This window comes from Oreochromis niloticus, linkage group LG23 (assembly GCF_001858045.2).
Source record: "Oreochromis niloticus isolate F11D_XX linkage group LG23, O_niloticus_UMD_NMBU, whole genome shotgun sequence".
Lineage (NCBI taxonomy): Eukaryota > Metazoa > Chordata > Actinopteri > Cichliformes > Cichlidae > Oreochromis > Oreochromis niloticus.
The window spans coordinates 29,515,163-29,543,038 of NC_031986.2; the positions used below are offsets into that span (position 1 = coordinate 29,515,163).

The window sequence follows — 27,876 nt, forward strand, 5'->3', positions numbered from 1 at the left end:
AAGGCTGACCACTGCTTCACTGAGTGAATGGGTTAAATGCAGAGAGGAATTTCCCCACGGGGATCAATAAAGTACACTTTCTTTCTTTCCTGTTTTATTGTGAAAGTCTCGTGTTTTCGTGTTGGGTGTGCTTCCCCTGTGGCGTGATGTTAATTCGTGTCAGCTGTGTTCCCCGTGTGTTCTCACGTCCCTCGTTATCCTTCTGTGTATTTATGTCAGCGTCTCGGTCCTTTATTGCTATCTCTCTTATGATTGTGCGGTTCCTTGTGTGTTAATGTGTTATTGTATTGTATATTGTAGTTTGTATGATTTTTTTTTTCCATCTTCAGCAAATAAAGCTGTTTTGAGTTCACGTTCTGCCTGTGGGTCTGCGTTTGAGTCCTGCCTGTTGTGCACAGCCAAATCATGACAGTCTACATCAAGCCTAATGATTTCCAGTCACCTTCTCAGAGTAAGTAACAGCTTCTACATTTAAATTTGATCTTTGAGCTTGAGTGAGATGGCCTCTGCAATTTAAGCAATCATACTGGATCAAAACTGAAAACTGTTGGATTGGTGATTCTATAATTAGTTTGATTTCAACAGTATTATTTACACTTCCTGGAACAGCGATAGTCAAGTGGAGCAGGCAACATATGTGCAATAACTGAGTTTTCTGGCTCTTTGGTGTTTAACTAATTTCTCAGTGTCATTTTTAAACTTAGAACAGACAAACAACTCACGTAACTGAACTAATAATGTATTCATGTCTGTATATGATGCTAAAGTCATTGCATCCTTGTATCTGTTAAGATTTGCAGTAATATATGGGAACCCACCACTGAATTTACAAACCTATATACAGTACGAAATGGTTTCCCATGAATTCCTTATTGGTTAGGCAGACACACTAACACCTGTGAACATGCGTGCACGTATGTTAACATAAATTCCTTTTTTTTCTTTTTCTTCCAAAATTGTGGTTGTAGAACAATGTCTATGCTCTAAAGTATTTGCATTGTGTGCTTTAAAACTACTCTACCATTATTTATAGTACATATTTTGTTGCTTGCTTCTTGTGTTCTTGTTTTTTATGTTGCTTTTTACATTTAATAAGAAGACTTTGATAAACTTCTGTTTGTTTTTCTTCTAAATGGTGAACTTGAGATTCTGTAGACAATGAAACCGCAAAGAGTGGGTCACTGTGCCATGCCCTGGGGTCAGTGCACCCGCACGCACACACAGATTTTCCCACTCAGTGCTGTAATAATTAAAGAATCAGCTGGAAAATCTGATGTTCTTTTTCTGTCTTCCTCAGTTCAGAGGACAGATTAATTTCCACAGGTCCCAAACAACTCCAAGCTAGAGGTTAATGGAGTCTAAATAACGTGTAATGTATGAACAAAGACATTAGCACACGCATGTTCCCCGAGGTCTGTGTGTTACAGGGAACAGTACTATTATTGAGAAGTAAGAGCAGAACAAACATCAGAAAAAGCAAAGATACATGGACATTTCGGTGGCGGGGACGGGGGGAGGGTTAGAGTTCAAAGGCATTTTTTAAAATATTTTTTAGTACATAAAACGAACAGGAAAAGCCATTTTCCCTATCCAGTGTATCCTGTGGCTGCCTGAGGGTATAGACACACAGACGCACTAAGGCTCAAAGTAATTTCATGAAACAATGTCCTCACACAAATACAGAAACTTAGTTTGGCATTTAAAGAAAAGCTATCCTAAGCATTCAAGCATCTGCATCAAGAATAAACAAACTGGTAACTAAAACTCCCCCCTTTACACAATAGTTTCAACAGTCCAAAATGCTACAAGATAATTACTGAGCCCACTGGTTTAACAGATGTTCCCATTGCTCTTGCACTGTGAAAACTGGGGAAACAACAGCAGAGCTTGAGAAGCTATAGACCTTTTATTCAGTCGTCTAGGCGATATGCTTTGCCATATAGGTTTTGTTTTATTTAACGATGGTGGATGAGGTTTTTTTTTTGGTTGAATTCATAAATTCTCTTATTTGGGCAGCTGGCTCATTAGTGTGGTTTTTCTTCAGTAGGCTACATTTTGGTAACTCTGTGAGAAACCATTTGCATTAACTGTGTTTGTTTGGATCTAATGTTCTTCATGTGCCTTTTTACTACACCGTGGCATACAACATGTCATGTGGTCTAACGTCCAGAGCAAAAAAGACTGAATCAAACAGAGTCAGGTATGTGAAGGATTAAAGTCTGTGTGGAAGTGTCTATGGATGTATTTTCTGTGTTGAGAGCTTTTTAATGGTTCCTTATTACCTCTGTGTTGCAAACTGAAACATTGGCCACATTATTTTGATATTCCTCTGTGCTGCACTGCACTTTTATTGTGCGTTGATCTGTCTTTAACCCTCATGTATTTTAGTCTCCATTACCTGTTGGCAGTTGTGTTGGCTCGGCACTGCTGCTGAGCTCACTGTGTACCATAATTTCCATTTTCAGTGAAATGAAATGCACTGAATACACAATATACATGAACACGATTTTGATATTAACCAGTCATTTTGATTTATCGCTGCAGGACAAGTACAGATGAAAACTAAAGGCTCCACTCCAACAAATGCAGCATGCCTGGTGACAATACTGAATTCTGGGTAAAAAACTGGATCAACAGTTGGTAAGCAGACGGGTTTAAGTAAACTACTATAATGTAGGTGCCTTATTGCAATTTTCTAATAATGTGAAAGTATTAAATTGATTTTGGAGTTGAGGCTTGCTGTGTAACAGCCAACAATAAACCAAAAAGAGGATATTTCAATAAGAATTACTCATTTAGAAAGGAAATCTGAGTATCTGGCTATGATTAAAAGCAGGAGCACAAGAATTTAAATGACTAAATATGTAAATTATATTAGCGTCTGAATTTGTGTCTGAGGGACAACGACAGGGAAAATGGAGACAAAGAGGAGAAGAACCCAAGACCTCTGAAAATAAAGAGACGTATGGAGGTCACAGTTTAAAAGAGTGAGAAGTAAAGCACCTACAAGCATCTGTATTTAAGATAACATCGCATTGTCCTTTCACAACATTGCACATTGAAAGATGCCACGTACAGATTGCATTTAAATGTGATGCAAAAGGGCCAATTATCCATATGTGACAATTTAGCTGCAAGACCCATTTAATGATTCCTGTTTTGCTATAAAAGATTCTAAAGGACATGTGGATTGTATCAGTCTGGCTTTGAGAACAGGTTGGTTATAGAGGTGAGTTGTGACACTCTGTTTGAAAGACGGTGTAAAAATAAATAAATTAAACAATCCGGTAATAATGAGACTCGAGCAATCGGTACATTTCTTTGTCATGAAATTTTGATGTTTAGAAAACTCTTGGTAAAAGTCATTAAAAGACCAGATTTAAATTGGATCAATCTGAGAAAATTCAAATTTTTGGTAAAATTACTCAGATTTATCACTGTTATTACTATTTGTTTTTTCCTGTAGCATTTTCTCTTTTTGTGTGTGTGTAAACGGCTGTACTTCCCTTGGTAATTAGGTTTCCTGATGGCAGTTTTTTTTCACCTGCTTTGTTTCTGCCAAATAAAAAATATTCACAAAATATTTTTAATTATTAACCCACTCCAACTCAGTTTTGCTCTTTGGTGGTACCTCGCTGCTTGTTTGTCATTATTGAGTTGTCCATATTTTTATCTGAAGTAAGCAGAGGTGTTTCATCACAGCATGCTTGGGGTGCATGGTTACATCATCAGTCAAAGAGCTTTTATAATTGAATTCAGCCTTGGGGCCCAGCTTTACCAAGGGTGTGATTTTCTGTTTATTTAAAACCTTTGAGACTCTTGGCAGTTACCTGAGCTGTTTGCATGTTTGTTCTTGTACTAACATTAATCTGTGTTGCTTGCAAGAGATCCAGAATGGGCAGAATCGTATAAAAGGGTTTCATTTCTTCTTTCTGTTGTCGATTTGGTGGCAGCAACATTCCATTTGCACCCTTTTCTTTTCAGAGCAGACAAAGACGGCAGTGATCAGCTGAATATCACTTTCAGGTTACTTACAAATTCCAGCAGTAGCTCAGATAAGCTCTGCCAGGAGCCTTGTGAACTCATATATTCTTCACATTGTTATCTTGTGCATGTTATAAGTCATGTAAGAGACTGATAATGTGTAATACTACAGCCTCTAAACTGCCAGCAGGCATTGCAGTGCAAAACCCTAATATACACATGTGCACAACTGTGCTTTTATCAAATGAAAGAAAAGAGTGACACATTTGCAGCGACTTACTCTAAACCTTGAACCATGTCACAACCAAATGCTATTTTAAATTATGGTGACCTCAAAGAGAAACCACTTACCTCAAAATGACTCAGCAAATAGCTTTCTGCTTAATGCAGACATGTTTTGGTATGCCTGGCTAACCAGGTTAAGACACACAATAGGATATATCTTATGGCCATTCCTTTTTAAATCATGCTTGCTTCCCTTTTTGGAGCAGATAACCCCATTACCCCCAACCCGAGCAGCTCTGACCCACTTAACTGCTTTCTGTTTAAAGTAAAGGGGGCAATGAGGCGTGGCTATGTAGCCTACTCTAAGTGATGTAGGGTGGGTGGGGCTGGGAAGTAAAATAAGTCTCTAGAATGCTTAAAAATAATGTGGTTGTGAAGCTATTTATTTTGGCAAAATTAGTTATTGTGTAACACAGTTTAATTTAAACTCAAATTTTATCTCTTTTCAAATCCACTTGATGATAAAGTGTATACTGAAATAAATAATAGATGAAGTTCAAATAAAATTGTGGTGGTTTTACAAAGAGCTGAATGAATCTGTCACATTACAGTTAGGACTTGCAACCCTGTAAAACTCTCCTTCATGCTTAGCCTTGGAACTTAACCTTCTTCAAAAAAAATCCTGCTGGAATATGGAGCCTTTTCAAGTGCAAAAATGTAGAATCACTTTCTACCCCAGTGAAGATGCTCCTTATTTTTTATTTAAAAAAAAAAAAAAAAAAAAAGTAAACCATAAGCTTTTTGACTGCATGAATATTTTATTTCAAGTTCATTCTTATCTTATGAGACATTATTCTTGCACTTCATCAGCATCAGATTCACTCTGAACAGCTTAGCGCTTGTGTCTACATCCAGAATTTGTAGTTTTCCACATAACTGTCTCTATCAGTTCACTGAATTGTGATATAATGCTTGGTTATATTTATTTATTTATTGGTGGAATAAATATGTATATAATAGTGTACTGTCATCATACATAAGTACACTATTAGGTGATCTATTTAACTGTATATGGTACACAAACCTGTGTGATGGGGACTTATATTTGAGTAAATCTTCAAACCCAGGTTGATCCTAAAACCCAGAGTTATGAGGTACTGTTGGGGTAGAACAGGAGCAGATAGCCAGTCAGTGATGTTGGAGAGGACATGGACACCTCTGGGGTCTGAGGAACACAAGAAACACACGTTAGGACGACTTGCATTAGAATCTGCCTCGATTTCAGGAGTTAAATCTTTTGGCTGCTTAACAGAATGCAGCTTGTTGATTCTAGTCCAGGCAGTACATTAACATTTAAAGTGAACAGTGAACTTTAAAGCTCCCAGTGTGATGCTGACTGTAATTCATCACCTGAGTCACAGTAGGCTAGCCTATCGTAACTCCAAGGCATAATATTTGTTAAAAAATACAACTCTAAGCTTTTGTCAGGGAATGCATTATTTATTTAATGCTTTAGTTTAAAAATATGTGCCCTAAAATGGGGAAATCAGATGAATCAGAATTCTTTTCTTTCCATGGACTAAATGGGTATTGTAGCTGTTTGAACAAACTATTGCTAATCACTGTTTAAAAACCTGGATCATTATGAGATTGTCAACTAGGAATATAGTTTAAGTGATCTCTCAAACAGTAAGACATTTTACCTCAAGAAGTATCACTCGAAGTGTTTAAAAACAAGCCACAGAACTGAATGTGCAAGCTTTACTGCTTTTGTTATGAATTTGAAGATCATTGCTAATAACTTCTACAGTCTTAGGTGTTTTGATCAAATTTTACCTGTTTTTAAATGATGGTTTTGGAGAATGATTAAGTTGTTAATTCAAACAAAATAGGGATGGAAGAAATACACGACAAAAGAATATGCAGTTGCATATCCTTTAAAACATGAGGCTCCTGTTTGAGTTGGATGTTCTCTCCTTTCCTTCAGTCACGATGACTGTTGAGTATAGGAGCTAGTGTCATAGTTCTTATGATAGTGGAAGTGATAGTACCAGAAGTTTGAGATTCTACTCCTGCAGAGGGACACAGATTGAGTACCCTCCAGAGGAACTAGATAACAAGAGAAATCCAATCTATGATAAATGGGATTGTTGGAAAAGTTCATGTTAAGGTCTGGGGGGCAGTGCAAATGGGTAAAGTGGGGGGAAGAAGGAGAGAAAGAGGAGAGGTGAAAAATATCATCACAGTCTATTAAAGAAAAATGTGAAACAGAGAAGAAAGTCGAGATGGATCAGAGATGTGCAGCAAAGGACAAAAAGGAGGCGGGGGGTAGTAGGAAGGAGTCTGGGGCTTATGGCTTATACTGGGGATTTATGATCTCTGGTTGTGAGGCGGACACATCGCCATCTCTTCCACTATAATTTCATTACAATTCACAGGGGAGAGTTTGAGATCCCCAAGGTAGAGATGCCATTTCTGAGGACTCCACTGATGCATTCAAGTGTTTCAGTGGGGTGTTCTGAAATTACATCAGAACTTGACTCCTATATCAGTCGAAGTGTCCTGAAATAAGAAAATAATAGTACATTGAGGTGAGAAGCACCTCTACTTTGTGTAGTATGCACTGAACTCTGCCCTTTTTTCCCAGTATTTGTGTTCTACTGCAACAAAGTTGTCCAAAACCTTTATCTTCTTGCTATTTCTGAAATGGAGAGCTTTCAAAAACTGAGGTACACTAAGTTTATGTGATTATTATCATTGCCTTATTTTCTGTTGCCATTTCTATTTGTCATTCCTGTTTACATTTGAAACCGCTCACATTGTTTTATTTCATTCAGCTGTGCCTTATGTCTTTTTCTTCCTGCCAGCTTTCTCCATCCCCTGTCATCAATAATGCAAGCAGTATATCAGAATATTTACTCCTTTTTTGGTTCACTGATAGACAGTCATGGTTGTCATTTGTTTGCTTTTTCTTTGGGGCAGATGGGGAATTTGTCATTTTGCCTACCACTGTTCTGTATTATTTTTCACTTTGAGTGATAAACCAAGTAAGACCTAAAGCTACTACATTAAAGATTTGGATTTTAGACTTCACTCTTACACTCTTGTAGCGGCTTTGCAACAGTCCACAATGAGAAAGGTGTAATCTTCAGATCCTATTTTATTTTACTTACCTACTGAGCGTTGCAGCAGTTACTTCTCAGCAATAATCATCAAGCAATTTAACACCAAGAAGGAACATGTTTTATAATGATTTTTTTTTGTTTGTTTTAAAATATATATAGATATATTTTTTTTTAATTTAGGCTTTACAACATAATCATGAGGCCTAAATATGCAAATCAAGTTCTGAGTATAAAATTTATATCACACTGCTTTAGCTGGAGAAGCAAGTTATTTATGGATGCTGGAAGTTCTAGTATTACTGATCCTGTTCATTTTCTCTGTAGTCATGTTTATGGCTAATTCAACACTAACCCTGGCTATATCTACTTGTTAGCTCATTGTTGTGGTATCCTTATCCATTTTCAGTGTTCCCAAACAAAGTACATGAAGAAGACATACAAGCTGATTCAAAACAACTTTGCATAAAGATGTATATGAATAGTGTTAACTCAAAACTGAAGTTGCCTAGATAGAGGACCGGGCAGTTTTATTGCTTTCTGTCAATTAAAAAAAAAAGAACAATGCACCACACACACAAAAGAAGAAATTCTGAATTTTGTGACAAAAGTTCCCAAAGAACTACCTTGTAAGATATCTTTTTAGTGGAAAAAATAATGTGCCCTTAGTATGGACATTAGATGTTTTTGTACAGTGTGTCACAAATGTAGGACAATTATTTAAGGAATATCTCCAACTTTAAAAAATCTGGAATTTATGATCTTTGTATAACCTCATTCTTACTCTGTTTTCCTTTCTGCTCTGCTTTTCATACCACTCCTAATCTCTCTCCTTATTTTGACTAACATCTTAACTTCTTTGCTTTGCTCTGGCTGTGCTCTCTGCTCCTCATAACTCTCTGATTTGCTGCAGTTTGAGATATTTGAGCGCCTGGTCACGCCTCAGTAACTCAGCTCTCTAAGTCCTTACCATTTGTTTCCAATCATACTTTTTCCGTTTTCTTCACATTTTCTGGAAAACTGATGTTGCAGCCTACTGATTGGCAACAATATGTGACTGAGCGGTTGAGCGATTGTTGTATAATCTATTGAGATGCTGTCCCATCAACAAGTTAAAACTGTAAACAAGAATGAATAGGCAGGAACTGTGGGGCGGTGTTTGGGCAAAATGACCATGAAACATTTAAGGCTATACTTTCAGTTTGCGACTGATTAGAAAACCATTAATGTTCATCATATGAGAAACATGAATGTCACAATATTTAATAACAGTATTTGTTGCGATATTTCAGTTTAAACTAAAATGGTGGAATAGCCATCAGCGAACTCATTGTAATCACGTATCATCATGTTTTCCAAAGTATGGTGTGTACATCACCATAAAAGGCAATGAGAATGTCATGTATTAGTTTATAAATCAAAGTGTTAAAATATTAAAACATATAGGGATACAGATTTACATTTAGTTCTGTATGAGTCTTACAAAGAAGCACAGACATCCAACTCTGTACTCACACACAGGCCTCAAAGCCCAGATCAAATCAGGTCTAAATTTTCTCACCATTTTAATAAGCCTCTCAAAAATACCCTTTCGATTGCTCCAATCATACTGGAAAACTACAAATAAAGCTTGAATAATTTTTGGCTGTGAGGAGTAATGTTTACACTATGCAAATGAGTAGTTTCTGATGCTATACCAGCCAGAACCATGGGGTATATTGTAGCAAGTACTTCAGAGGATCCATGTTATGTACAGAATTACATATGAATGTGAAGCAGAAGCCTTCCTGGAAGTAAAGTTGGTAAGAGACTTCCTTGGCATGCGTTTCTTTAAGCTAAATGGCACATTACCAACACATAACTAGTGGAACATATTGAACCTATATACATACTGCATCCTGAAAGTTGCTAAGGACTGAAAGGATGGGGTGGCTGGGTGAGAGAAGGATGCACACCAGAAGTCTCTTGATGTGCTGTATGCTAAAATCTCTCCATGCACTTATCTCACATCAAGCAAATGCAAATGACCAGGCTTGGATGGCATAAACACAGACATCCACACACTGAGGGGCACATGTCCTTAAAACAGTCATGAACACAAAGAGAAGGCAATGTTCCAGGTGGAAGCATTGAGTGAGCCTTCATGTTGTCCTAGGAGCTGCAGCCATCTTCCCTTCCTGGCTTCAGATATAGAGAAGAAGAAAGGAAGGCTAGCCAAGAGAGAGGGGAAAAAATTAGTCTGAACTTGAGTTCTGTCACTGAGGATGTCCTTTCACTCTGCCTTGCTCTTCTTTCTCATTTTCAAGGCAGATGAACCTGGGAGTACCTGCCTGAAATGCTAGGTTTACTTCTGTGGGCTAATTTAAAGACACATCCTGCAACTTCTCCTCTCCCCCGTATTTTGTTTCAGAAATGTCCCATTCTTCAGACTCTCCGATCATCACTGTGGAATGCACAGACAGACATGCTGCTGGAATCAACTGAGGCACTAATAAGGGTTAAATATCCATATACTTAGAACATAATATGAAAAAGCACTTTAATGGCATATACAACTTGAATTCTAAAATAATGTCTTTTAGTAACATGTGCTGTCTTTATATCTGAAGCCTCATATATCTTATTCCTTTTTGTCACAGAGCTCCATCGTTGTCCAAAAAAGCATTAAAAACCCATTAATGAGCAACATTATTCCACTGGGAGACACAGTTATGCAGCAGAATACACAAAGCACCAAATCTGCCCAAAACAGCCCCAGTGCAGGCTTTACTCCCATTTATCATCTTCTGAAAAATGCACTGATGAACCTGTAATAAAGTCAAGCTAAGATAAAAGTATATATCCATGAACAATTTTTAAACTTGAACATCTTCAGTAGGAGAGTTTGAGGTTATTATGTACTGAGACTTGAACGTGGTTTTGTTTTCGTGGAGTTTAAATGAATGAAACAGATCGATAATAATGAATGTACTCTGGTATTGTGATGGGCTTTCAATTGGTAGCACACTAAGATCAGCATCAAGTAGCTACAATCAATTTTGTTTTTATTATACCAACTTATTCATTGTAAAAACAATGTGGCAATAGGAATTATCACCCCAATCTGCAGCTCACCTCAGGTTTGTGGAGCTTCACAGGGAGTTTCTGCTCATTATTTAGCTGTCAGTCTGCAACTTCACTGTTTTGGTTAACCCTCAGCCCTCACAGTCATTTTTCTCTGACTGCAGCTTGTATCAATACATTCTCAGGCACTTACTTAGACAAGCCTATGCTGACTGACGATTTGAACAAAAAGAAAATGTATTAGCTGTCAGTTTCTAATGACAACTCTTGACCTGCTCCTAATGACTCTATTAAGGCCTAATAAGTAACTTGGTGAGAATATAATATTTAAAGAAAAGTTTTTGCTCTGTTTCTGTCTAGTCTTGTAATATTTTGATATTATGCCTTGAGTTTCTGCAGCTTATTCTGTTCTGTTAAAACTATTTTGTATACACGACATTTCACTAATGAACATTTTTGCTGCAATTCTCATATTTTTCTGAGATTATCACTGCTTCATCTTATTTCTTATGGAGTACCTAATTAAAGGCTGTGTTTATGGTAAACCTCTGAGTTTTCTTCACATGAATGAGTTAACCGAACCAGATAATGACCTACTTTCTGATTGCACTTATCCAAGACTGCCAGTATTGGGTTCAATGAAGCAAGCAACTCAAAGAGAGTAAGACTAAAGGCTTCATTTTTTGCAGAGAGCTTTTGGGATACTTTAAGAACACTATTACCAAAGATGATCAAACATGAGACGCTTGCCACATTGTAAACTTAGCACAAGGAATGTCCCGCTGAGGCAACAATGGCAGCTTGATGGTGCAGCATTACCTCCAGCGATGTCCATGCAGGGATTGGTTTGTGTAAATTATTGGCACAAGCATGTGATTGTTACCCATGCAATGTACTCAGTCTTCCTGGCAACTGAGATCCAACCTACAAGGTTATATATTTTTAAAATTTATTTATTCTGGTGCGGTTGGTTTGAAGTTACTGGAACAGTTTCTCTGATCAAGTTTTGGTTGGCGGTAGCTCTGGAAAATGCACCCTTGGCCACTTCTAGTTGTATTATCAAGTCAGGCTCTGTACCTTTATATATATATATATATATATATATATATATATATATATATATATATATATATATATATATATATATATTTTTTTTTTTTTCCCCTTAACTCTATTGTGCCAATCCAGCTAGGCCTCCTGATCAAATACCATCTACACTGCAGATTACTTTTTTGAGGGGGGTGAAGATGGAAGACGGATGGGTCCAAGGATAGGTGAGAGACATATTAATCTAAAGATGGAACAGGGGAGAGAGGGTTATCTGGCTCTTTATAAATGTCTGACATGCCCTCTTCTCTTATTGTTCCTTTAAATGCTCATTCAATACCAGTGTTGCATAATTAAGCCCAACTTCTTCTGTTTTTATAGCGACACGTTTTTAAGTTGCTTATCGCCTTGTGCCTCAAGTATAGCTAACTGCTCCAGCTACACCCTGTTTGGGAATCCAGCTCTGCTGTTACTGATTTGAAGTTTGAAACAATGAACCCAGGGGTTTTTATGGCACTGGTGAATACACATTTACAATTGGTAAGCTTAATGGTCAGCCCCTTAATGGTTAAGTCCAGCAGAGAGACCAGCTGCAATTGATACAGTGGATCATGCTATTTTACACTCTTTTAGAGCAGTGGGTAGGCATTCGGGGCACACCACTGGAGTGGTTCAGGTCCTACTTAGCAGAGCAAACTTTTTGTGTCAGGCTCTGTGACCATGTGTTGTCCTCCGCTCCTCTCTTGTGTGGTGTCCCACAGGGCTCAGTTCATGGCACCCTCCTTTTTTCTTTGTATCTGCTCCTTCTTGGTTTTATTCTGAGAAAACACAGCATTGCATTTCACTTTTATGCCGATGACTGTCAAATCTATGTCCCTCTAAAGGAAAAAGGCTCATATTCTGTACAGCCATTACTTCAGTGTCTTGATGACATTAAGACTTGGATGTCTCTTAATCTTTTAAAATTCAATGACAAAAACACTAAGGTGATGGTTTTTGGTAGCCCCACTGAGACCCCCAGTGTGTATTTAGATTCCTTGGCTCAGTATAATGAGCCAACTGTCACAAACCTGGAGGTCAAAGTGGACTCTGAACTGAAGCTTGACAGTCAGATTAAAGCAGTCATTAAATCTAGCTTCTTTCAGCTCAGGCAGTTGGCTAAAAAATGCCAGTTCTTTCACGGCAGCACTTTGAGACAATTATCCATGCCTTTGTTAGCACATGTGATGTTGTTGTTGTTGTTGTTGTTGTTGTTGTTGTTTAGTTGATTGTATTGAGCTGATGATGCTGATTTTAGAGAGATGTTGGCCTTTGACACCTTGTGAGATGGGTTTTTTTTAGTTTATTTTTATTAGTTGGTTCTATGTTTTTGTTTTCTTAAATATAGGGCTATTTTAATTTGTATTATGCATTTTATTTTTTGCTGTTTTGTCTTATTTTATTGTTAACTTATTTACTGTACAGCACTTTGGTCCCGTGCTGGCTACTTTAAAGTGTTTTATAAATAAAGCTGGACTGGATCAGGTAAAGCAGGAACATTTACATTCTGAGCTGTACAAAGTTTAGTTTATTCCTGGCAGTATTCATGAAAAGTAGCAATTTAAGAAATTGCAATGGCCAAATCAAAAGAACACTTTAAATATCAACCATTCATTACACCTTCAGCAGTTCAATTAAACCAGACGACAAACAAATTATGTCTGCCTTACAACACTGCTTCAGACAACATGTGAGTCGTGAAGAAAATAGTTAAGAAAGTAGCTTTCCCATAAGAGAAATTGAATAAATCCTTTGTCTCTATCAGGTATTTTATATATTTCATTCACAAGAGGTGTAGACATTATCAATCTGAAACAAAGAGTAGCTTTTAGAAAAAATAAAAATAAAAATTGTCATATCGTCTGTCCCAGTCAGACAAAACTAAAAGTAGGATGGTACTTTCTGTCTGACTAGGAAAAATCTGCTGTTGCCCAGGGATTGTATTGAATTTTATTGCATACAGCAAGCAATTGCAAGTGCTTGTAGCAAACAACAGGCTGCCCAACAGTGCAACGCACTCAACCTTGTGGTAACTGCAACACAATTGCCTGGGTTCCCCAGTATGAACCAACCTACCTCCAAACATCCAAAGTCTGACTTGGCCTGACTGTAATCACTCTTGAGCAAAATGCTGAAGGTTCGCAAATAACTTCTAATTTATAATTATGTGAGATTGTCAGCACATTGATTACAATGTGAGTCAGTTTGCACTGATAAGTGCAAGTCATCTGTGAAACATCTCTTTACAATAGGGAACTCCACTCAGTGGGTTGCCATCTGCTCATAGTTTATGTAGAAATACAACCAGAATAAGTTGCTGAATGTCATTTGGCAGATAAATTCTTGTCCTGCAAAATGTGTCGTTATTTGTGGAGGACTTTCCGAATGTCTATTTTATATCTATGAGGTTCTGGCTGGAATATAAATATAAGAAGTCGACATAAATTTCTGTTACAGACAGTAACAGATTTGGGATTTTTAACAACTGACCACAGCTAATTCTATGCAACACTGTTCAGTCACCATCATTCAGCCATTTCCATATTCAAGCTTTGGTCCCTTGGTGTGTAATAGCCTTAACACTTAACAAGGAAACACAAAGCGTGTTGTGAAAGTGAAAATAAAAAACAAAACTCCAAATTTTTTGGATGTGAATTTGTCATGTAACACACACACAGACTGAACATGTTGCATTTTTGTGGAAAATTCATCCTCAAACAAATGCACAGCGAAAAAATTTAAGTTGATATCAAGTGATGATGAGCTGATCCTGATGTTTCTACAAAGAAAAGGAAGAAACAGATTCCCGGTTCATCCATTTCTCACAAGAATTTCATGGTTCGATCCAAGAGTTGAAGCTGTATCACGGCAGCTTTCATTCATATTTAGGGATGTCAGATGGGACCACATCTGAGGAGGCAGAGATTAAAGATTTCAGAGAGCCAATTGACCCAGACCAGCATCTAGCTGTGTGTCTGAGATTCTATACCATTTGTGTATTCTGTAGCGGTGCCCATATTGAGCTGCAGCACATTTGTTGCCAAGTGGTCTGAATGGTCTGATCTTTTTATTTATATCCAAAATGTTAGAAAAATCAAGCTTCTTTTGAAAAAAATAAATGCCACAAATTCATCCAGCAAAATTAGGCGGTCTGTGTGAATGGCTGTATTAAGAACAGCTGAGTTTCTTGGACTTGCTTTGTTTGTTCTTTTTGTCTCCCCCCCCCATTAGTGACTTATGTTAAGTCACAAATGATAGCTAGGTAGTAAACTATATTTTCTAAGTAACTACAGAAATTCGAGAGTTTAAGAGCCACTGTCAGGGATTATTGTGAAGACATACTGGGCTATGTGTGGTTTGTGCCCTTTTCTGTTAGATCTATAAGGTTAAGTCAAGTCTGTGGTCAGAACAAGATGCACACGCACACCAGCTTTGCCCTTGTGGGTTCATTATAAGCACTTTAGCAGGCCTTATGCTGCACCCAGAGGTTGCTAAATAGCCCTGATTGATTAGCTGGTGAAGACCCCAGTCGGCAAGTCCTTTAGCCAATAATCATTCACATACTAGTGCTCATCTGCCCATCTGTCCTACACACTTGCCAATACAGTTTGAGGTACGTGCTGATATGGCGTTCAGTGCCTTCCATTAGACAATACAACCAGTCAGCAGTCAAGACTCCCGATGACAGACGGAGAGGAGAAAGTGTATCAGAGAAATCTGAATCAAAACTGAATCTTGTACAGCTCATAATATGAAAGTTCCCAGAATGTTTCTGTAAACAGAATTACTTTCAAAACTGAAATGGCAATAATCAAAATAAGAGTATGAAAAAAAAAACTTTTAGGTTCTGTTATTACTTGTATTCATTTACTAGCTTTATGCGTGACAAACACTAAGGACTTCTACTGTGGCACTTTCCCAAATCCCAGCTCCTGATCTGGTGCCTTTCATGTCTCTCAGCATTTCATGCTTCATAGCAACAAATTCACTTTTTAGAAAAATACTTTAGGTGCCTCGTGAGTCACAGTTGTGACTCGTCTAGTTTATTTATTTTCTTTTTTTACTTGGCACACAGAGATATCTTGAATCAAAACTGAGGATCAGTATGACTGATCGGATACACTGTTAATACCCACCAAGCATTTCCTTATGAACATCGTATTATTCATTTTCAGTCTTGCGGCATGGAATCTGCAAGATGTTGGAAACATTCCTTTGAGAAACTGCTCTATTTTGATATGGCTGCATCACAGAGCCTAATTTCCACAGATTTTTCAACTAAAGATCAGTGTTTCCAAACTGCTACCATTACCACACCGTGAAAGGGATTCTGGGTGACCGGCAGGGCCTCTAGTTCATTAAACTCAATGTGATGTTCCCAAAACCAGATTCATATGACCTTTGCTCTTTGATGACAATACTCTGACTGTGGCATTCAAACATAGACCAATCTGGATTAAGCAGTGTGACGTGTTTTTAAGGGGAAAAAAAATCACTACTAACAGCTTAGACTTGGTTCACAAGATATTGACATTGTAGTTGCATACAAGCACAAATTTGATCATATCAAATACACATATATCCAAAAGTTGATTCTGTTCATCTGGACGTAGTGTTTTGTGTGAGAAACGTTTCGTCACTCATCCAAGTGACTTCTTCAGTCTCAACTGACTGCAGGTTTCCCCAATCATATGAACAGTACATTTGCATAATGACTGAAACCAGCCCACTGAAGGAACAATGGGCTGGGAGGTCAAGAAGAAGAAGTCACTTGGATGAGTGACGAAACGTTTCTCCCACAAAACACTACGTCCAGATGAACAGAATCAACTTTTGGAGATTTACTTACCTGGATGATTGAGCATGCATCAAGACATCAAATACACATAGTACATCCTGTCCTCTACTGTATGTAGAGGAAAGGCAAGCTATTCTACTGTAACAGTAAATACTTTTTGAATTCTCATTCACGAATCATCCTACTGTCCCCAAATTTAAATAGCAGTTAAATGTTTGGAGGAGGAGGCCGCAGAGACATACATTTCTCCTGACACAATGAAACATTGAAAGCTACACTGTGACACTCTGTGAATGTAAAGGTCGTCTCCACTGCAGGGAGCTTTCAGGCATGATTGGGAAGTAATTGTATGTTTGTTAATTACATACACCTATACAATTCCCAGTAATGGTAATGCATGCATATCGCATCACTTCTCTATTCATCAGCTTTTTTCATTATGTTTGGTTTGTGCACTGAAGTGCAGTAAAAATGGACTATATTTATATAGCACTGTTCTACTCAGCTCAACACACCAAATCAAATTCACTATACTGGGAAGTCCAGTTCTTGTCTAAAGATAGATCAACATACAAACCGGAGAAGTTGGGGATCGAGCCACTAACCTTCCAACACTACTGTTTGAGCCAATATAGTATTATGCTTTTAGTGTAACCAAAACATAAGTGTCTTCCATCATCATGAGTTTGCTGAGTGTCTCAGCAAACTGCTACTTGATTGTTATTTATCCTTTATTATCCTTTAAGTTTTTTATGACTATTTTTATGACTTACTCATTATTGGACTGTAGAAGCTGGTGAGAAATGACATTTAATTTCCCTCTATACTGTATTTCTTTACCATGCAAAGTGACAACCTTCTTGAATCACATGTGATTTTGAGGTGACTGGTTGGCGTCAGGGGTGGGAGCAGAACAAGACAGGTGACTGTAATAATGGTAGACAGAGCCATTTATTAAGCAGTACTTCTTTATGTCACATTAGCAGCTGCTGTAGAATAATTCCAGACTTTCAGAAAGCTGAGCTTCTAGGAAATTTTAACAGTAATATGCCTGCTTTTAAGTGGCAAAATATTACCTGCCAGCACTGCAGGTTAAACTTCTTGAACATAGCCGTGTGTGTGTGTGTGTGTGTGTGTGTGTGTGTGTGTGTGTGTGTGTGTGTGTGTAGGTAGGTAGGTAGGACTCCCTTTTGGCATAAAGAAACCTCCAGCAGAACCAGGCTCAGTGAGGGGCAGCCATCTGCCGCGACTGGTTGGGGGTAAGGGGAGAACGACAGGACAAAGACACACTGTGGAAGAGAAACAGAGATTAATAATGAGGTCTTTAATGTAAGGTGTGACCTGATTATACCACCTCTTGTATGTGAGAAGGATTTTAAATTCTTCTACAAGAAGCAAAAACAAAACTAGTACCTAGATGACATACTAACAAGTCTATAATGGTTTTTCACTCCATGGAGTCATTCATTGTCTATGCTTCATAATCAGATCAAATCAAGATTTATCAGATCAAGCGCCATCTTTCCAGCCTTCAACTGTTCACCTTTGCACCCATGCCAACTAAATCTTCATGTGTAAGTATGGTAATTTAGTTATAGAAGCACTTAAAATCTGAACAGAATCTAATCTTTCTATTACTGCATTAGTGTATTACAGTGCTGCTCTCCTTAATAACAGCTAGTATACATTCATGTGGGATTAAAACTGAATGAACATTCAGCTGTTGCACAAGTGACAAAAAATTGTCATCTTCAAACAGTGTCTGTACTTTTTCAAAGATTGTTCATTATGTCAAAGAAGTATCATTCACCATGAGACAACAGTGAGTAGAGTGAGCACTGAGTCGGCCTTGGGTTAGCAATGGATTCTAGAGCTTGGGAGCAGATTCCAGTGGAAGTGTGGTCTCTTGTCTCGTAGGATTAAAAAAAAAAAAAGGAAAACCTTTTTTTATCCAAATTCTAAATCTCATATTTTTAATTGTGGTAAATAGAAAAATGTCTCTGATTTCCAATTTAATTTCTAATATTATACTTTTGTTAAACCCTTTTTAATTAAAGCTTAAATCCACACATAAATCATTTATTGAGTGTTTGATATCAAATCCAGTATTGTGGTGTACAAAGGCAAAATGAAAAATGTTTTTGCCATTACTTCTAAAAGTATAGCGGAAGTCCTGCTCACTCTTGATTTTGATTGGTCTGTGAGGGGAAAGTGACATCGATAAGTGCAGCGGTGTTCCAAATGTTGAACTGTCAGGTGTGTTTTTGTGCCAAGAACTTTGACCTCCATTATATCCAAATTCTTCTTAGAGTTTGTGTAGAAAATAGATGCTGAAAGCACAAAAATTGCTTTCAGTGAACATAGGCCCTTGGGATGAAAAGGGAGGCTAAAGCTGGGTACGATTTACTCTGATTGGCAAGTTGCTAGAATATAACTTCACAGTGTCCCTCAGTTTCTCAATCAGATTCACCCCTTGCTCTTCCTATCTGCTTTCAAAACACAAAGATTGCAATGGTGAAACCAATCAGCATAAGGCTTCACAGAGGGTCTAACTATTGGGTGAAGCCATAACGGTTACATCAATCTTTCTATAAAGTCTAGTACAAGGTCAGCAACTATATATTAAAAATAACAGCATGTATGCAATGGAAGGTAATTCTAGCCTTAGTAGAAAATGTATAGCTGTCTAATGACAATAATAATCTTTTGAGAATTTTGATAGGGCAACGACCTATCAAATCCAAAAGACTTTATAGTGGATAGGCTATTAATTCACAAGACAGCCTCCAGTAATGTGTGTGTGTGTGTGTGTGTGTGTGTGTGTGTGTGTGTGTGTGTGTGTGTGTGTGTGGTAGTCAAGCAAGGCAGTGATTAATTAAATCCTGTGGGAGTTGGAGTGTTCATTGCAGAAGGCAGAGAATGCAGCACATCCGGTTGATAGTTCCCCTACGATGTAATGCATCATCTATTGCCATGGGAGGTGTCTATCAAAAGATTGCCAGTTGATAGACTTTGCCCAACTCACTGGACAATATGTAGTACTGTACCTGGGGAGCCTGGGTGGAATAACAGTATAATCATCTTGTGGAAAATGGAGACCTCCACATACCCACTTTTAGTGACTGAGTTCAGTCAATGTGCAAGTCAATATATAGAATACAGAGAGCATTACTTAGGATGGAGAGCATTCCACATGAAAGACGTGAGCCCAGGATAGAAATTCTCTTCATTTGCCGTAGATTATGTAATTTCTACTGTTGTAAACAGTGGATAGAATCATTGAATGTGCATGTACTTTCATAGTCAATTGAAAAGCTTTCATTATAAAAGATGAAAAACAGCTGGGCTAAACAAATGAAACAATGAAATTAGGTCCTTGAAGCTAACACTACTGAATGTTAATGAACCATGAAAATAAGGGATCAATGTGATTAACAGACACCACAAAACAATGTTATGCAGGGTAATGGTCAAGTAAGTGCATCAAAAAGAATAGAAGATATAACTGAAGCACAAAGTTACTCCATCTGGCACATTCTCTTTGGCAGTGAACTAACTTCACAACAAGTACATGTAATGAACTATAAGTCCAATCTAAAAATAATTCACTGCAGTTTTGACTCAGCATATCAGAGCCAACACTGCTTTGATAAGGATGTCACCTACTCTTGAATCACTGTACATTTTTAGTATACGCTACCAGTCAAACATTTAGACACACCTTTGAATTTAATGGTTTTTCATTATCTTCATGACTGTTTAGTACATTGTAGATTATCACTGAAGGCATCAAAACTATAAATGAACACAAATGGAATTATGTATTAAACCAAAAAGTGTGAAATATCTCAAAACATATTTTAGATTTTAGATTCTTCCAAATAGGTGGTGTGTTTGGGGTTATTTAATTACCTTAAGGATTATTAACGGATTCTGATTCTTCTCCACCAGCAAAGCAGCCCCACGCCATCAAACCTCCTCCTCCATGCTTCACGGTGGGAACCATGCATGTAGAGACCATCCATTCACCTTTTCTGCGTCGCACAAAGACATGGCGGGTGGAACCAAAGATCTCGAATTTGGACTCATCAGACCAAAGCACAGATTTCCACTGGTCTAATGTCCATTCCTTGTTTCTTGGCCCAAACAAATCTCTTCTGCTTGTTGCTTTTCCTCAGTTGTGGTTTCTTAGCAGCTATTTGACAATAAAGGCCTGATTCACACAGTCTCCTCTAAACAGTTGATGTAGAGATGTGTCTGCTGCTGGAACTCTGTGTGGCATTTATCTGGGCTCTAGTCTGAGGTGCTGATAACTTGGGATTTCTGAAGCTGGTGACTCAGATGAATTTATCCTCAGCAACAGAGGTGACTCTTGTGAGCCAGTTTCTTAGTACAGCTTGATGATTTTGTGACTGCCCTTGGGGACACATTCAAAGTTTTTGAAATTTTCCATACTGACTGATCTTCAGTCGGGCAGTGGCTCCGACACCCAAGTTTTTGTGTCAGCCACTGCCGGAGCTGTGTTATACTTGGCCTGCTGGTACCTGTAAACTGCCTCTCGAGTCCCAAAGGCCAGCCCAGCATAATAAGACTCATTTCGCCATCTGATTCTGAGATTACAGGCACAACAGACACCAACGACCTTGCACCCACAGCTCCTTGCAGCTTTGTCAACAGCGGAGGTGTGGAACATGGTCCACTCAGACTCAATGGCCTTGGCGTCCTTCAGAATGCAATGGAAGCACTGCCAGAGGTGGGAATTAAAGATCTCGCTCACCATACACATGGGTACACCATGTCTGAACACCATCTTCTGGTCCAACTTACCAGGTGGTGATCAGTTGACAGCTCAACTGATCTTTCTTTCACCTCCACTGATACATATCAACCAAGGAGCTGTTAACAGATAATATAACATTCTTTATTTTTGGGTCATGCTGTAAAGCACAGTATAACAAAGTTTACATTATATTAAAAATCAACACTTCTATGGTTACTTGGCACTATAATATATTAATATTCAGACTCTTATTATCTTACAGACAAAAACAAAACAGACAATCATAAACAAAAATTAAATATAGAAAATTAATAAGGCAGACAGGCTGTTGTCTTGCATATTGTGTTTCTCCCAGCAGAGACTAGCTCTGCTGGGAGAAAAACTCCCACCAGAAACTCAGAGCTCTGCTGGTTTCTGCTGTTTTAGCTCTGGATAAAACACAGCCATCTATACTGCAACCTTCAGTCATACCTGTGTTTTAGCAAAGTTGCTTAAGTGACTGCCAAAACTGTTAACTAGTGTCGTTTTCAGCTGCTCATCGGCAGTTGCAGAGTAAGAAAAGTTGATCCATCAAAAATTCTGACAGCAGCAGGAAATGACTGTGAGGCAGTTTCTGTTCAGAACGACTGGAGCTGCCCACTGTCTGAGATGATCCTCAGTGTTGTATAATACACTGGGAGGGAGGGTCATTTCTGAATTTAATGTTGTTAAATTTTTAAATAGTTCTTTAAATATTTAAAGATTATTAGTTACAGTGAACGTAGTGTCTGTATCCTTGGCAGTATGCGGTGCAGTTTGTTTGAAAATGTTTCACTCACTGAGGTCCTGCCTTTGCAAAGCATCTCCATTTTACTTCTCAGTGCACACCAGCCACTTGGGGAAGCACTTGTCATTGCTCCTGCTGTTACTACGCCAAGTAAAAAACCTCTGTGAAGCAACGCACTCTTTTATTTAAACTGAAATTCTTTTTTAACTTTAGAAGCCTGGAGCTATGAGCACACACTCAGCCCTCAGAGCTGTCATCAGTGTGTCCTTTCCACAGTAAACAAGGAGAAGAAATAAGCCAGTGTTGTAAAGAGCTCCCCAGTGGACACGGCGCTCACGGCTGATGCAAACCTCTCTTCTTTTCTGTCTCTTCAAATTGGTCTGGGCATTCTGAGCTGACGTAAGCGGGCAGCTCTCATTATGGAGAGGAGGTTGTCCAATTTCAATTGACACCTTATTAATCAGCAAACCATCAGCCTTGGATCATTTTTTTGCAGATAAAGTTTTTAGGGAAAAATGGGGGGGGGGTCAAATATCTTTGAAATGTGCACACTGATAGCATGATATAAACATGTAAGAATTTATCTGAACTTGTGTATGTCCACTTATACACACATCAAGATGAAGGACTATAAAAGGGCAAGCATGTCAATAATGCAGATTGACCACTTAATTCCCACTAGTCCTTCTGTCACCCGGCAACAGAGGTAGCCACAGATCAATACACCTATTACCTGATATAAGAAGAGAGTGAGCAGGGAGTCGGGGTGGAGGGGGCATGGGAGGCAGAGGTAAAATGAGAGCGAGATGCTCAAGGCCAACATGGTGTATCTCATATCAAGATAATAACCCAGGTAGCCTTCTGACAGCTGTCCGGATACAAAATATGATGAGGGACAGAAAGGGGAATACAGCCAACTGACGGCAGGGGAAACACTGTTGCAAGGTGACAGACATTAAGGTATTAGGACAGACGGGTACACAGAGTGAAAAATGACTTGATAAATGCTGAAAATGTTAAAGTATTTTGGTTTTTTTGGTTTTGTTTTTGTATATAAAAAAGCGTGATCAAAAATGTCCTACAGCTTCAGAGAATGTTGTTTGTATTTGTAGTTGCAAAATATAATTCGCAACTGGCTGAATTGCCTCCAATGTATGTAGCTTAAAAATAGATTTAAAAAAAACAAAACAAAACAAAAATATTAACTGATTTAAAATTGGCCATTCTTTTAAGGTCTTCAGCTTGTGCACCCATGAACAGTTTTCAGCAGGGCTGCTAGTTTAATATTTCTCAGTGGATGTTTTTAAGTGAAGACACTTGAAAACTTCCCCTTGCACTTGTGCCCCTGCAGTGAGTGCTTGATCTCCTCCTATCTGTCAAAACTGCGATTCTTTGAGTTCATTTTCAGTATCAGGAAGTGGATGAGATTGCAGAGAGATAAATCTGGCATGTGGTCAAGTCGTTGTGCAAAAATTGTGTTGGTGTTGTAAAAACTGAACTCTCGCACACTGAAACATACCATAGTTTAGCCTGTTGTCATCCCTGGGGGGTAAATTTACAGTGTACAGTCCGATAAAATTGTTGGCTCTTCAACTGAAAACTCCTTGGGTATAGCTGGAGACACGGCTTTCATCACCAGCAATGATGCTCTGCACAAAATTTAACTCAGTCTGAAAAGTAGTTGACGTTTGGCCAGTAGTAAGATCACAGACCACAGAGTAAAAGTGGTCAAAATGGGCCTTCTGGGAAGCATGAACCAAGAAAAACCCCTCAAAAAACAACAACAAAAAAGCTTCAGGAGCTGGTTGTGATCCATGTCTAACTTTTATATGGTGTAAAAGACAGATTTTTTTTTTTTTTGTTTTTTTTTGTTGCATTAATACAAACTTGCCCATCTAAACCAGAAACACTAAAATATTGGTTGCCTTTTAAACAGACAGGTGGATAGGGATGGGAATCGAGAACAAGTTCTTGTTGATTACTTGTTCCCAGTAGTCCAATTCCTTGGAGTTGTTAGCCTGCCTATCGAACCCGCGTATTGGTTCTTGCGCTTGCATTACAATTAGCTGATTTCAGTTTGCATGTCAAAGAAGGAAAATAGCAATGTAGTCTACATTATTTTTAGCATGGGCATGTTATTTTTATCGTGCAAAAGGAAAAGATAAATGGTAAAGTGGAAAACTGCATCTCGGACAGAAACAACCACATTAACCTGCGAACACAACTTCGGTTCTTTGCAAGCATCTACATAGACAGCATGCTAACGCTAAGCTAGCCAAGAAACCAGAGTGAATGCAGAAACCAGCAGCCAGACCCTTAACTTCAACAGGTAACAAGGAGATGAACAGTCAGGCTGCAGCCTTCCTTTATACCTGTTCACGTTTCTAAATCAGAAACACTGTGGCGATCGCTTTTTTGTGCTGGTTTTCATCTTTGCTTTGTGGTCAGCTCTGTATTCTAGTAAGAGGAAGATCTTGGAGATTTGTGTCGGCGTGCGGGGTTGCAGCCTCAGATTTATATTGTTAAAATGGTGACTATAAAACAGTGTGTTTCAGCTATTTTACAGAGTAAAATGAAAGTAGTGTCATGCGTAGTATAAAGAATAACTGTTTCCCGGGCATGATTAAATAATGTACCTTACTTTTACGAAAAGCCTTCTATGTAATATGTGTAATAGATGCTTTTTTGAGTAACAACTCCAACACTGATCACAACAAAGAGGAGAAATGCCTCAACAAACATGCATGAACATTTGACCCACAGCATGCAATTAATTTGCAGGAATGTAATTTCTTTATTGCTGCTTAGCAATGGTGGTGACTCTAAAAACTGAACCAATGAGAACCCAGTGACAATCAAAAGAATCGATAAGTGATGTCGATAATGGGATCGGAATCACTAAATTCTTATCAATTCTCATCCACACAGGTGGATCGATAGATTTTGATTCATTTCTATGTTTGTCTCTATATTTGTGTTAGAAATTCAGCATAAATCAAAGGCAACCGGAGTAAAGACAATATAAGTTTAAATAATGTTTATATAAATGAAAGCAAAGTTGAATCGGAACGATTGCAACCAAACTCTTTTTAAAACTAGAGAGCGGCCTCTAACACCTCTGGTGAAACTGTGGCCCACACGACGAGCCACACTGAAGGATTTGTTAGCATGAAATGGTCTTTTCAGATCCGACTGTTACACTTAATAATAGGGTTCAAGTCTAGACTACAGCACTACTTGTATTTATTCCTTTTGAGCATCTCAAGGGTGAACTTATTCTGGTTCATTGTCTTGCTGCATAAACAGGCTGCACATGAGCTTCAGTTCAAATCGATGACATGATGTCTTCCTTTGAGATTTGCTGTCAGAGAGCAGAAGTCATGTTTCCCTCAATTCTGGCAAGTCACCCTGGCTTTGAAACAGGACATTATCTCTGCAACATCACACTGCCACCTTCATGCTTGACTTCAGGTATAATGTAATTTTTCGAGACTGATGTGTTTGGTTTACACCAGATGTAGCTGGGCCATTTTCTTCCTGTCTTAGTGTGAATGTAGAGTCCCAGAGCCTAAGCAAATGCTGTGGTGGTCTAATTCTTTCCATTTTATCAGTGTACTACAGGTTAGATTTTTAAGTCATCATTATGCTTCTGAAAATGGTCAATTTGTCATAACTTGATTAAAAACAGCGGCTTGGATGTATCTAGTATCAGTGTACTTGCTAACAGTTGATAGGTGTGAGAAGGCGGAAGAGAGGGTGGTCTACTAATCAGAGGATCAGTTTTCCAGTCTGCATGTCAAAGATAAGATGGTTTCAAAATGGTGAACCCCAAGTTGTCCTTTCCATCAGTGTGTAAGTGTGAAATAATGTTCAGTGTGCATAGGATAAAAGTACTCTTTGCATGAGAATGGACAAATGCATTTTGTAGTGTAAATGACTTCAAGTAGTCTTATTAGTTTTGAAGGTTTTTTATTATCTTTTTTGATTTAATAACTTAATGACTGAATACTTTTTCACGTAGGGCCAGCTGATATATAATAACATTTCTGCATCCATACATATAATATGAATAAAAAGCTACAGTGGCCCTTAGAGTGAAACATGTTGCAACATTAGAATCACATACACTGTTTCTATATCAGATATTAATAAACCTTTGGGTAAATTTAGGTACTGAAAAAGAAGAAACTATTGTAACAATCATATCAGGGTCAAAACTAATCATTTATTTTCCCATTGTTCTGGATTTGTTACTTTATGATGATGCAAAGGTCAGTGCTGCTTGCAAACAATTATGCTTCAAAGTTCACCAAAGATCAACTCATGGCAATAAATAAATACATAGATTAATTAATCTCTGTATCAATCAACCAGGCGTTGTATTTAGTAGCTATACAGGCATGTACTCGATGTGTAAATTTTCAGTCATGTTCGACTGAGTAGCAGCTCCCAAAACTTGAATCTCTCAAGATGGTACAGGCAAGTAAACAGTGAGCTGTGCCCTATGCACTTTGGGTGGTAGATAAGAGTCATAAGTTTTCATCTAAGCTGAAACAATGAGAGAAGCACCTCTCAAAGAAGAGCAGTGAGATCTCAAAGCCTAAAATGTTTGATACATCTGAGCCAGTCGCATAGGCTAAAGGACAGATAATCTATAAAGCAGTGTTTGAAATCATCGTCTTCAAAGAGATAACTTTACTCCCATGGGCTATCAGTGTCGCATTGAATCTCGTTCTACCATGGATTTCAAATAGTTGCAAACTCTTTAGAGTTGTGAGAATTGTTGGCAATTGTTTGTGTGTGGGTCTCTGTGATTGTACTGTATTACTGCTTTGTATCAATGTGTCCGTGTGAAAACATCTTAGAGAGGAGTAGACAAAAGAAAGAACAAACAAAATTCTCACAAGCTGGATTTGAACCACATAGATCAATGCTGCTTTAGTGAAGTTACCCTCCATAATGACAGAAAAAATGTTCTTTAAGTACATCTACTAGCTGGGCAGTCACTGAAATGTTTTTTTTTTTTTTTTTTTTTAGATTTTAAACATCATTGCTGCATATCAAGTATTTTATTTTTCTCTTGTTGGTACTATCATACCATCTCAGTAGACTGATACGTGGGGAAAAACCTGTTTCTGAGATGTCTATACAGTATAAAGTCTAAAAATCGCTTTTACCAAATGACCCATATCGTAGGTTAAATAGTCATTCAAATAAGGCAGTGCAAACTGTTTGTGTTTCTGCACTTAGCACCAGTAACAGCAAAGCAAATTTTAAGTTTGTGACCAGATCTCCTGCACAGATAAAGATAAAGATAAAGAAGAACTTTGTTGTCATTGTAGTTATACAACGAAATTAGTTTGGTAGCTCACAGAGGCCAGCAGCAATAAAACAAGAAGCAGCAATAATAAATAACCGTAGTAAAAGTATAAGATATAAAGTAAAAGGGAGGCACTTAGCACAGTAAATAACAAAGAAAATATAATAGTATTTACATCAATATATTGTGTCATTATTATCATTACTTAACAGGTACAGTCCTCTCAGGGTCCCTCTAAGTTTAGCTTGAGTTTTGTTGTTTGTTTGTTTGTTTTTTTAATCCCAGAATTTTTTTTTTTTCAGTCTGTGACAGAAGTCATCCCTCAGTAAAGCTAATCAAGGATGAGACAGTGGGTGTGAGGAGGAGGTGGGTGCTGACAGAGAGGTTTGGACAGATGGACGGACAGACAGGCTGTGCTCTGTCAGCACAGTCTGACATGATGAGAAGGGACAGACGAATGGAAGAACAGAATTGGAGAAAGAAGTGAAGTGGAGAGAGTAAAGATGAAGAACCAACACCAGAAGTGAAACTACACACTGAAACACACTAACAGTTCTTTCAGTCCATCCAATCCAACTTTTCCTTTTTCATCTTGTTTGCTTAATTGACTTTAAATAAAATGTATATCAAGTCATGATGTTAGGGGTAAATGATGCGTTTTATTTCCTGTGACACAGTCTTGTGTTTCTGGTTTAAAAATATTTGAAAATGGGGAAAAACTTGCTTTTGAGA

At 38.0% G+C, this 27,876-nt stretch overlaps 1 long non-coding RNA gene across 1 annotated transcript; it reads left to right on the forward strand.

The window, feature by feature from the left end:
• The first annotated feature begins 254 nt into the window (after positions 1-254).
• Positions 255-27,876, forward strand: LOC102075688 (uncharacterized). The gene is made up of 3 exons (XR_266066.4): positions 255-451; positions 2,545-2,640; positions 27,447-27,876. It is a non-coding gene; the product is annotated as an uncharacterized LOC102075688 (long non-coding RNA).